This window comes from Rattus norvegicus, chromosome 1 (assembly GCF_036323735.1).
Source record: "Rattus norvegicus strain BN/NHsdMcwi chromosome 1, GRCr8, whole genome shotgun sequence".
In the NCBI taxonomy this organism is placed as follows: domain Eukaryota; kingdom Metazoa; phylum Chordata; class Mammalia; order Rodentia; family Muridae; genus Rattus; species Rattus norvegicus.
In genome coordinates, this window is record NC_086019.1 from 109518612 (window position 1) to 109530778 (window position 12167).

The window sequence follows — 12167 nt, forward strand, 5'->3', positions numbered from 1 at the left end:
GAACATCAAGTCTTTTGGCGCCAGAGAAGTTCTGCTTTCAGGAGAGTCAGAGAGCCGATGTCAGAATGCTGGCACTTCCTATGAACCCGTGCCTCAGTTACACTAAGCTCTCTATTTGCTTTGTTGCAGGCCTAAATGGCTTTACTTGAGTCCCTTATATCTATGTTTCTCTGGATCCTCTATTTATGGTTTTTATTCAATCCTTGTGCTATGCACCCTCTTGAAATTCAAGTATCCTTGCTTCGGTTGCTAAAGTTGTTCTTTTAAATACGACGTTATCTGTAATGGGCGAAATGGCAGACTCCATTTGTATATAACAAAAAGATCAATAACTCTCCATTTCTGTTGATGTGGATTTGTTCAAAGTCAAGTTTTTATTTTGTCCCTGTTCTTGTCTGGACACATCATATTAGTTTTAGATTTACCCTTTGCATGTTACTTCTTTATGTGTTTGGCATGATTTAATTTCATGTCAACACGGAGATTTATATAGACTAAGAGGGCCAAAGTGCTAGGTTCTGTTATCCTGCTAAATGAGCATAGTATTAAACTGCCCCCCCCCCGAACTTTCTTATCTTTATCTCCACAGATTGTTACATCTCTCAACCCTTTTCAGGGAAGTTTTTTTTTTTTATAGTGGCTGATTATTTTGTACAAACTCCCACAACCAGACAGCATGCAGAGAATAAGAGACCATGGGAGAGCAGCTCTAAATGGGAATTATATATCACTCTTTCTCCACAAAACTGTCGTATCCACTTGGAAGTCACACAGGAGGTAGACTTCTATAGCAGAAAAGTGTTTTCCAGATTTCACAGCATAATGACATATGGATTCAAAGCAGCTTTGATATGTATGAAACTTGTATAGGATCAAGCCAACCAGAAGCCCAACATGGATAGGGGTGGGACTTACGAAGTTCCATCCCTAGTTGAGGAGCTATTGGGAATTAATGGTTGCAAGGGAAGGGAGTGGCAATTTTCTTCAAGCATACCTTCCCTGAAAATCTCCCCATGGGGCAGTAGATGGTCCCAGGGTCACAGAGACAGCACTAAATAAACTCAGTGAGAGTTTTTGCTGTTTGTTTGTTTTGGGGTTTTGTTGGGTTTTTTTTAAGGATGCATGAAGTTTGAGTGGGCCTTAGATCACAAGAAGTCTCCAACTTGAGTCCTTTATCTATAGACGTTTTCATTCTCTGCCTCTTAGTGGCTTGGTTGTCCTGCCAGACTGGCAGGTGACTTGGATGGTTTTGAAGGCAGATACCTGACCTTCACCTCAATCTTAGTCCAAATTCAGGGAGCCAGACTTGCATCAGACACCAGCTGCTATGTACCTTGTCATCTGGAGGATGCTTCTAGATGTTCTTGAAACCTCCTACCCTCAACCCTTCTCCAGGATGAGTTTAAAGTTCTTATACTGAGAGTGAGATCTTGGCCAATAGCCTTCATCCATGGAAGTTCTCCCCTGGGTCCATGCACTCCTGCTGCTGGATTTCCAGGCTTGGGTTCAGAGAGTCAGAAGACAAGACCTTCTGACTGACACAGGGTTAGCTTTTTATCTGTATTGTAAACATGGTTTGGGATTCAACTTTGGGATCTAAAAGTTCTTAAAACTGATATTATATTATTATCTACCAGGACCCTAACATGGGGAAAAATCGAAATTTAGCATGTTATTATAATATAATTCAATAAATTTTGACAAATGAATATGTATAAATGAGGACTTTTAACTTTCACAAGGTCTAGTCATGACATTTCATAGGTCCTAAGTTACAACTCCAACACTAATTGTATGTAAAGGTTGCCTTACACAGAACACATCATAATAAGCTGAGGATGGAGAATGCCAATGGGAGACTTGGAGGAAGAGTCTAGGAGTTTAGGGATATTTCTGGTAACATTGTCAGCATTGATTTTTGTGAAGCTGTTAGCACCTGTGCTGTTCAGAAAGGAGCCAATCATGTTAACAGATTGACATTCACCATAAAATAAATGAAGGCCATTAGGAATTACCCTGTGTAGGCTGCATGCAGAGAAATAATAGCTATTTAGGTGGTAGGCAGTGCATGCCTCCCACAAGGCAAGCCCGCACTACTGAACTGTGAAAGTCAAGAGTTTGTTTCAGAGTCTCATTTTTAATCCTGTGTTCTGGAAAATACAAACACCGCTGTGACGGGAAGGGTACCGGCTAAACAGAAAGCAAGGCAGCTTTCTGTGACCCTGGGACCACCCAGAGCCCCGAGTTCACTAACTTACCTTAGCACATCCTTGTAAGCCATTGTGTCTAAGAACGTGTATCACACTATAGATCATGCAGAAAAAAAAAGCTCGCAAAAGCTTCAAGCTAGATCTAGAATGAATGTAACTCAGGACTTGCTTCGCTCTATTCTAATGAGATTCATTGGTTAGAAAAGGCAGCCATCAGTGTTCCATTTAGTCCAATATGGATGGATCAAAGAACAAGATCTATGCATTCCCCTGGTGCTGTTGGAAATGAGCAGTTTCTGATGCTGTGAGCTAAGGTGGCCTAATCACAGCCTCCAGTTCAACAGAGACCTCAGAATTATCTGTGGATGGATGCAGTTTTAACCAAGTAGATGGAGCTCACGAGGAGAGATCCTAGAAGATTATTGTATTAAAGGATGTCTTGCTATGAAAATCTTTCTTGACCTCCCTAGTCCTTAGGCGATAAGCGTCAAATTTTATATCGTGTTACATAAAGACCAGTGTGATTAAATCTTGGCCTCCCTCTCTAGCTTTATCTCCCCTTCTCCTTAAGTCTGAAAGTTTAGACCATTTTAAACTACTCTCAATCAGTGTATATTTTCAGATCTCTGAGCTTTTCTTTGCATTTTTTCACCTTGCCTACAGGATATACAGGCTTAAATGTTTATCATGAATATATGTAATACCCAGTAAGAAGTATGTCTGGTTATTGAAAGTCCCTGATAATTCAAAGCAAATTTATTCTCTTACATTCTTCCTTGTTCCTTCATATCCTCTGTACTGAGGCACTAAATCCACCTGTTTATCTTTCTCATTGCCTACCCAAACCGTTTAACCCTGTGTTTGAAATTCATGTAGAATCCATGCTGGATAGTTTATGTCAACTTGACATTGGATAGTCATCTGAGAGGAAGGAACTTCAAATGAGAAATTGCCTCCATAAGATGGGGGTGGGTTTAGGCAGGCCCGTAGGCAGTTTTCTTAGTTAGCATTTATTAGGGTGGGAAAGTTCAAGTCACTGTGGATGGGGATACCCCTGGACTTGTGTTTCTGGTAGCTGTAAGAAAGCAGGCCGAGTAAGCCCTGAAGAACAAGCCAGTAAGCAACACTTCTGCTCCAGTTCCTACCTTGCTTGTGTTCCTGCCCTGACTTCCTCTGGTAATGAGCTGTGATGTGGAGGCCTAAGCATAATAAACCATTTATTTCCTCCCCAAGTTGCTTTTGTTCATGGTATTTCATCACAGCAAGAGAAACCCTAATGTAAACAGAAGCCAAACATCATGTGATGTTCTCCCCTAAATCTTTTAGGAACGGTGTTATCATTCTTCCTCATATAGGCCATGGTGGAAAGTTTCTAACTCCTTCCTTTTCATTGTTAAACATATGTATGCATTATTAAAGATGGGGCATATTGTGTCATTATTAAAATATAAGTCTGATCTCATATTCCTTTGTCCCAAATTATTTGATTCCTACTTTCATATAAGAAAAGTCACAGCCATTGCAGTAACCTACAGATGACCATCTCTCATTAAAAGACCAGACTTTCACAGATCCTTGCTACCACAGTCCCAAAATCATTGTGCCGGATTTAGCCCCAGACGCTAACCCCTGTATTCCCTGCTTTACTAATTTTCTGACTCAGCAGATTGTATCATTTAGTTATCTTGCTGTTTCCCCCTTCCTTCTTGTGAGGTGAACTAGTGTCAGTGTCTGTGGCTCAGCTCTCAGAACAGTTTCTGTAGCTTGGTTCACACTTAAGAAGAATTTACTGAATGAACAAATTCATGGGTCAGTAGGCTTCTTTTATTCTAAGTATAATCCCATGACATCAGTGTCACATGCACCAAAAAAGTAGTTAACGATGTGCCTATGTGCTGGTTGTCTAAGGAACACACATTTTCCCTGTTCCTATTCGAAGACTCATCGACAGCTGATATTCTGAAGGTGTCTGTGTGCCAGCCATTGCATATGTACTTAGATAGTTGAAAAGGGGGATATCATTATCATTCTTGTTTAATAAATGAGGGAACTGAGGGTTGAAGGGGTTGGCATGTTGGAAATCACACAAACAGGATTGGCACGTATATCTACAGCATATTGTGCAATTTCTGTTGATTTTGGCTCTACTTATTTGCACTATTAAAATATTCTTGATAGTCTTTCATTTTTCTTCTGTTCAAATCACTATCATTTCTATCTTCTCAACTTTTATAACTATTATCATAGCAAATTCTTGGTAAGTGTTATAACTATTCTCAAACTTTAAAATAATCCTAGGTGCAGAAAGAGGCAAAGAAAGAAAATAGAAAATTTTATAAAAAGATGAGAAAATTTCACTGTCATATACAAAGCATGTGTGAGTCACACAAAATATAAGTTTATAGCTCAATGGATTTATTTATTTTAATTTGGCTTCTCATGTACTTCAGGCTGCCTCCAAATATTCAATACACTTTCTGCCTAGAAGGATCACAGTTCACGTTTTCCTGACTTTTAGGATTGCTGTGAGAGATCAGTTACTATTCTGACAGGTTCACCTTATATTGTATCTGTTTTGTTTTGGTTTTGCATCTCGACTATAACAAGGCATGAACAACTTCTTCTGTTATCATGGATTTTTTAATGTTTATTTTGCTTGAAGATTCTTTTCTCACTCTAGATTTGGAAACTTATCTGTCCTGTTTTCATTGTGTAGATTTTCTATGCATGTATCATAGCTCCCTCTTCTGCCTCATGGATTCTTAGGTTTGATATTTTGATAGTATTCACAATTCTTGAACATTGCTGTTATGATTTTTAATTTTTTTTAATTTTTTTTATAATTTTTCTCTTTACAGATGATTGGACATGTATTTCTCCTTCTCTATCCTCCACCTGTGATGTTCTTCATTCTTTCTGGTCAACGATTTCAATGGCAGTTGTTTTCTTCTGTACATTTTCCTTGGCTCACTGAGGTTTGTTTTATTCCCCACTGTTTCTATCTATTTTCAAAAACTTCAGTTTTCTTGTTGATCTTTCTAGCTACATAGACTTTCCTCCTATGTTTCTGGTTTTCTTACTCATTTTATAGACTTTGTCCTTTGTGGCTGTGACTTTTCTAAGTTCTAGAGTAAATTCATCTTCTTTATCATGTCTACCTTACATGACAAGAAGTCACACCTCCTTCCTTTATATGTTTTCTGGGTTTCAGTGTTTTAATTTGTACATCAGCACTTTGATTGTCTCATCTGGTTTTATTTAGGAATATTGTTGAATAGCTCTTTCTCAAGAACTCAGTATCAAGTCTACTTTGGAGGGAGACATTGGCTTCTCCCTTGGTGTTAATCATAGGGTTTCAACTCATCTGTCTTTTCTTCTTCCTCTTCCTCCTCTTCCTCCTCTTCCTCCTCCTCCTCCTCTTCCTCCTCCTTCTCCTCCTCCTCCTTCTCCTTCTCTTCCTCCTCTGCCTCCTCCTTTTTCTCCTCCTCCACCTTCTTTCTCTCCTCCTTTTCCTCCTCCTCTTCTTCCCTCTCCACCTCATCAATTTGTGAGTTTATGAAACCATTTCCCTTTTTCTTCTGCGCCAATTCCTCTCTTTAAACAGGCTACACAGAAGTAGTTTCTTCCACCATATCACCCAGATTTCACCTTCCTTTATTTGAGAAGAAGAGCTACTGTAGAGGTGGTAGAAGGGGGTGCTGTGTTACTTTTCCCTTTAGAGGAAGCAGTAACTAGATCTCTGCATCTGGACCACACGTTCTGGATTGAATTTTAAATTATTCTACTACTTCTGTGTGATTCAATATTTTCATCCCTCCTATTTAGTATTTTTTTATTTTGTGAGTGTGGTGGGGATTTTCTTCTATTTTCCCTTTCTACTTATTAAACTATTAACTTCTACTGTTTGATTGACATTGATTAAATGCTCTTCTATCTAGTGGTTTGTTTTGTCTTGTTTGATTTTGAAAATAATGGCAAGAGTTTTTGTTTCATGACTTTTTTCCTATCATCCACTTTGTTAAATTCATCGTTTCCGGCTACTTTGCTTTTTCCTCAGGCCTCTTTGCTTTTTCTCAGGTATCCCTACCTGCCTGCTCATCTTTTGGATAGAACCGTTAAAAAATGTTTATTTTAAACTCATTTTGTCTGTGTGGCATGGCGATTTACAGATTTTGCAGAGATTAATCGCCTATTACCCTGGAAGGAAATGATTAAATTCCGAGATGCATTCAATGTGGCTGCTGGTGTGCCTAGAAACAACTAGGCTGCAAAAGGCAAGAGTTGAAAAGTTCGGTCTATAAATCTTCACTTGGTGCCCCTCTGTGCCGTGGTGCTTCTGTTCTCATCCATCTGGCTTTGTGATACCCTATGCTGAGATCTGTGCTGTAGCATCTGCTGTGTTGAGAGAGCAGGAGATGGGCTGGGGTGCACAAAAACTCCGAGGAACTGCTTTTCAATGTAATTTCAAGTTAATTTTCCTTCTTTAGCCTCACTATTGTTTGTAGTTGCTGAGATAAAGCGCTATCCATCCTGGGATCCAAGGTATAAATCAGGAGGCTTTGGGCTTTCTCCTCAGTTGGACTCTGAGCTATTTTTATTATGTTTTCCAGTTGAATTAACACTCATCTATCTCTTTTCTGGTTTCCAAAATTATGTTGCCCTCATGTCCTCTCCCGTGTGCTTTGCCTTCGAGGCCTCAAACCCTTTGATTTATTTTGCACAATGTAGTTATTAGGATTTGAAGGAGAAAGCAGAGGTAGGTATGTGTATTTAAGCCAGTGTCTTCAATCAGAGGCCAGACTCCCACTTCCAAAATTATGCTTGACCCCCCAGAGGAAAAGCCCTAAGGAAGGCTGGCCAACATGATGATTTATATTATTCCTTTGAAAATAATCAGAGAGTACAAATGTTTTCTCTTTGAGAAGGTTTAATAAGGCTAAGGGAAGGAATGAGATTTTATAAGTATCCCATCTCAATGACTTTTTAAAACTAATAAGAAAGAATGCCTGAAAAGATTAATATTTTGCCTTTGGAAACATAATCTCAACATAATCTCAATACCAGTGGCACATTATTTAAGATGTTAAGTGTTTGAACCATCGTTTTAAGTTTTCAGAATGCTCTGGGAATAAATTATTCCACTAAGGATGCTAAAGTTGGCTTGAAGAAAAACATTGAGGGCTATTTTACATTAAATTCCATTTGGAATATAATTTCCCATTATTTGGAAGTGACAGTTTCAGTGGTTTGGGAAATGACCAAAGGAATGTAAATAAGGGGAGACAGTAAAAGGGAACACCATGCCATGGGTAATTGGGGTTGAAGGACAGTCAAGGCAGCACAGATGTGAGCTCCGGGGTCAGACTCACTTAGCAGCTTCATTAATGATCTGGAAGAAGGAGGATTCAACAAGTTAATTAAATCCACAGAAGGCCCTATCTGGAAGTTACAAATACCAGGAGAACTAAGAAATAATAGGCAAAAACCAGGAGGTCAAGAGCTACAATAGCTGTGGACCCAGAAGAGCACAATTAAATTTGAGAGGAATAATTGTCATTGAATACATTTCATTCAGTGAAAAGGGGAGTTAAAGGATAGTCAATTAACAGTACTCAGGAAACAGTAGCTTTGGAAGTCCTGCAGGCTGCTCAAAGACTTATTTATCTGCCAGAACAGAGCTTTCTGACTTCAGAAATAAATTCCTCTAATAAAAGAAAATGTGCTTCTTGGTGAATTTATTTATTCATTTATGTTAATACATAAATGAGTTGGCTAGTTTCCTTTATAAATTTCTCCAACCTTCAGAAGTGCTTATGTTATAGCGTGGTATAGAGATTAGACAATTGGAAATGCATGTTAACATATTCATGAGGTCTAGGTGAAGGGGATGATGGGAAAAACAGCATGTGGAACTACTAAGGCAAGTCCCACTAAAGAAAACTGTTGGTGTGAAATTATTTGGCTGGGAATATTGGATGATATCTTTATCCCCTATCCCAGCAACACAATTGAGTAAAGGAATGCCTGTAAGGTCTGTTTATTAGAGTAGCTTCTCTACTTCCAAAGGTCAATAGACCTCACTACTGAGATCGGAAGATAGTAGAACTAACTCTGAAGCACCTGGGATGCCCATTAGACCAGAAAAACATCAGAATGGGAAAACACATAGGCAACATGGCAGTCACATCAGTGACCTTACCTGTCCCAGATGATTCTCAGCACTTTACTTAGGTGACCACTTTAATTCTCAGATTAATTCTATAGCACCAGATATTCCCCAGCCAGAAGAAAAACAGGACTCTAAAAAATGTCAGACAAAGCACCTAAGGTCAAGCTTATATGAGCTCAGGGACCGCACTGTGTTACACATTCCCCATAGAATATTAAGTGATAGGTGGAAAAATGCATGCATATATACATTTTGATCATTCTATTGGATTTTATGGGCTAAATCTAAGCAGAAAAGTACTTTCTTCTGGCGTTGCTATTGACAGAGCTGTCCTGCTAGGTAAAATGGATGAGCAGAGGTCATTCTTCAACTTGTAACGATGACAAAACAATTCTTAAGGGGAGGTGCATATGGTACCTTGGTAAATTGATTAATGGTCTTTGGAGGTGAAATAAGTCAGCTAGTTAATATATGGCAAGCATTATCCAATTGTGTAGTGTTCGCAGCCTCCCCACTGTTAGTCAAAAATAGAACCCTGGTGCTACTGTTTTAGAAATTCCATCTTCGAGAGTTGATGCATATATATTTAAATATTCAGTATTATACATGCTCAATTAAATTACATATTAAAAGTCTAGATAGGAAAATTTTTCCTATTTAGACGATAGCAGAATTACCAATTTCATTTGTGTAGGTCACCCTGCTACCAGCTCTAATAGTTTGCTGGTGCAACTGACTTTATTGAGAGTTACTTATCATCACAATGAGAGTTCAAGAAGTCAGGAGGAGTGAGTAAAACTTTTCTGTTTGGAAACAGTTCCAAATGGGACACTATTTTTCATGATGTGCGCTCAGAAATTTGTATCCTTAGAAGTGGAAAAGTAGAAAAATAACTTTTTTTTTTTTTTTTGGACACTGGAGTGTGAGCAAGAATCAGGAAGTAGCAGTGGCCACGCGACAAGGAGGGGCTTGAATGCTTGATGCTGTAGCTTCCTTTCTCTTCTCTCCTCGTGGCACTGAATTCCTCAGGCCTCTGAACACTGAGTGCCCAGTTGAGATTGTCTCTGTGCTCATAATAGAAGTGAGCTGGTTTAAACCGAAACCTAGTTGCATTGAGGAATGACCATTGTTCCTACTGGAGGCAGACCAAGTAGATTCCAGAATTATCCTCAGACTAGTAGCTGTTATTCCTTCTGACCTGTGAACTTAGGTTTCGCCAAGTGAAATGTATAAAAGAAGATAGAGTTTCAGTTTATGAATGAGAGATCTAAAATGTTCCTTCTATCCTTTGCCCATCGATATTAGGGCTCGTGTTACCTTTGCGAACACTGGAAGCACTTATCCATGACAGATTGGAATCATATCTATCACTGTAGTAACAACAACTTTTCTGTCATTCAGTACCATAGGAGAAATATCACAGGCCATGTCATAGAGTATAGAACGGGGAAGCTATGAAATATTAAAGGTGTAATTCTACTTTTTGACATCTGTGGAAATTGCATTGCCCTCTCTGAAAATAACACCTGAATTGATTCTCAAATATGAAGAAGGGACTTGGGAAAAAAATAACAGAAAAGCGACAATCAATGCACAAAATCAACTAGGTTCGAGAATTTATTGATTAAGAAAAACAAACAAAAATACCAGCTGAGATGACAGCGAGACTAAAGAGACCAGATCAATCCATGGACATATTAAATGTCTTTTCGATACTGTCTTCAATCACATAGCGAGCAGCTAGAGCTTTGCTTGAAGCAGTATTCACTTGTGCGTGTGGAAAACAAAACTGCCTGTGTCACACAAATGACTTTTTGCTCCAGGGTTTTGTCATCAAGGTCCCTGTAATCCACGAAGCCATTCCCCAGGACTTGCCCGCACATGGTGGGAAAACGTCTATAGAGAACCTAGATCGTGAGATAGTTGTGAGTGCAGCTACTGTCTAGAGAGATTTTCCAATACCAGCAATTGAATTGCCACGTGTGCCAGTTTTCCTAATGCATTCACATGTAACAAATTATAGACACATTGGTGTGACTCATTTGGTTAAGAACAAATGGCTTTAGAATGCCAGGCAAAGAGGAAAAGTGATAGATAATTTATTAAAGAAACACTCAAATCTATGGAGTTGGTAGCAAAGAAAGACTTGAGAAACCTCAGGTATTTGTTTATCCCACATATGGTTTCTTCAGTGTTTAAATGTATTAAGTACTGAGAGAGCAGGGGATAGGGCAGTGATGAGAGCAGTACCGGCATTCATACTGAATACTTTCTGTATAAATTATCTGAACAGAGTCAGATCATCAGATGTCAAGGGAGATGACAAAGACACATTAAATCGTTATTAATACTTGTTTTGAGAGGAATTGTGTGTAGGAGAGGCAGAAGACATAGGGGTAAGGTTTGAGGGGTATGTGGCTTTCTGTTCTTACAAGAAAAATCAACAAAACTTTAGTAAGCAACAGTCACATGGCTGTCACCTTAAAGGGTGACTTGGAGACATCCACCTTAAAGGAGAAAAATGTTGGAGGCACAGAAAGATGAGTAAAATTCTGCACCCTGCAACTGCAGGGCATGCCTGGGGAAAGATAAATGACCCGTGAGAGGAAGGCTAGTGTTGTGCTTATTTCTATTAGCCTCAGATTACAGGGGTATTCATCATCACCCTCGGATACAGCACATCATGGGGCCATCATCTTATACTCTCCCTTCTGTTTATTTAATCTATTTTATTTCTCTTCTTGCACTTCCTCATACAGCCTTCTGGTACATCACAGGTCCTTGCATACTTGACTGTGTTCCTCTAACTGTGAGTTTCTATTTTGGGTTACAAATCTATAATTTTCAGAGGTGTTGTAATCCTACATATTCTATGATGACCCAACCTCTCACAAAATCCCCACATTTTGTTTAAATATAAGGTTTTAGTGGGTTAGCTGATGTATTCAAAGTTGGCTGGCTCCTCTGATCCACCGTATAGTCTGTGTGTGTTTCAACCTGATTTCTCACAAGTCTCATTCTCCCTCCAACATAATACATGCTACTGTGGACAGACTTTTGTGTCTTACTTCACGGGTTTGTGTTCTCTTGAGACATGGACCCCAAATAGCATCAAAGTGTAAATGAAATGTGAATTGTATTTGAACGCTGCCAGAGTGTCTACAGAGCACTGTATAAGACTACATTCTATGGGTATTGCTGGGGCGATGGGCATGCTATAAATATGAGCCTGCTCACAAGTACCACCATGGTCTTTTCCAGCCTTACATGGTTGATGATCTGTCAGGTTGTCTGCTGTCTTAAGTATTCGCTCCCTCTCCCTCTCCCTCTCCCTCTCCCTCTCCCTCTCCCTCTCCCTCTCCCTCTCCCTCTCCCTCTCCGTCTCCCTCTCCCTCTCCCTTTCCCTCTCCCCCTGTGCCCCTCCTTCCCTCCCTCCCTTCATCCCTCCTCCCCCCTTCTCTCTCTTTACTTAGCTACGGGTTCCATTTCTCCTGGGAAGATCTAGCCCCTGGTGAATGTCCCAATATTCAAGTGACAGACCTAAATTTACCCAAATTAATGCTATCTTTTGTGTTTTGTCCCTAACGCCCAGATGTCATGTTCATGTAGGGTCATGGTACAGTCCTCTCCTGTATTCATTGTCTTCCTGTGAGTTCCAAGTCATGGCTCCATGTTGAATAGCACCTGATGCCCTAAACATCTCTAGTCTTTGACTTAATGGAATCTTGTTCTCATACCACCAGTGTCGAGCTATTCTAGAAAGGAAAACTGGCATTCCCTATACAAAA

General features: G+C 39.5%; 1 protein-coding gene across 3 annotated transcripts in view; it reads left to right on the forward strand.

The window, feature by feature from the left end:
- Positions 1 to 12167, forward strand: part of Nell1 (neural EGFL like 1) — an 864397-nt gene that overhangs the window by 673150 nt on the left and 179080 nt on the right.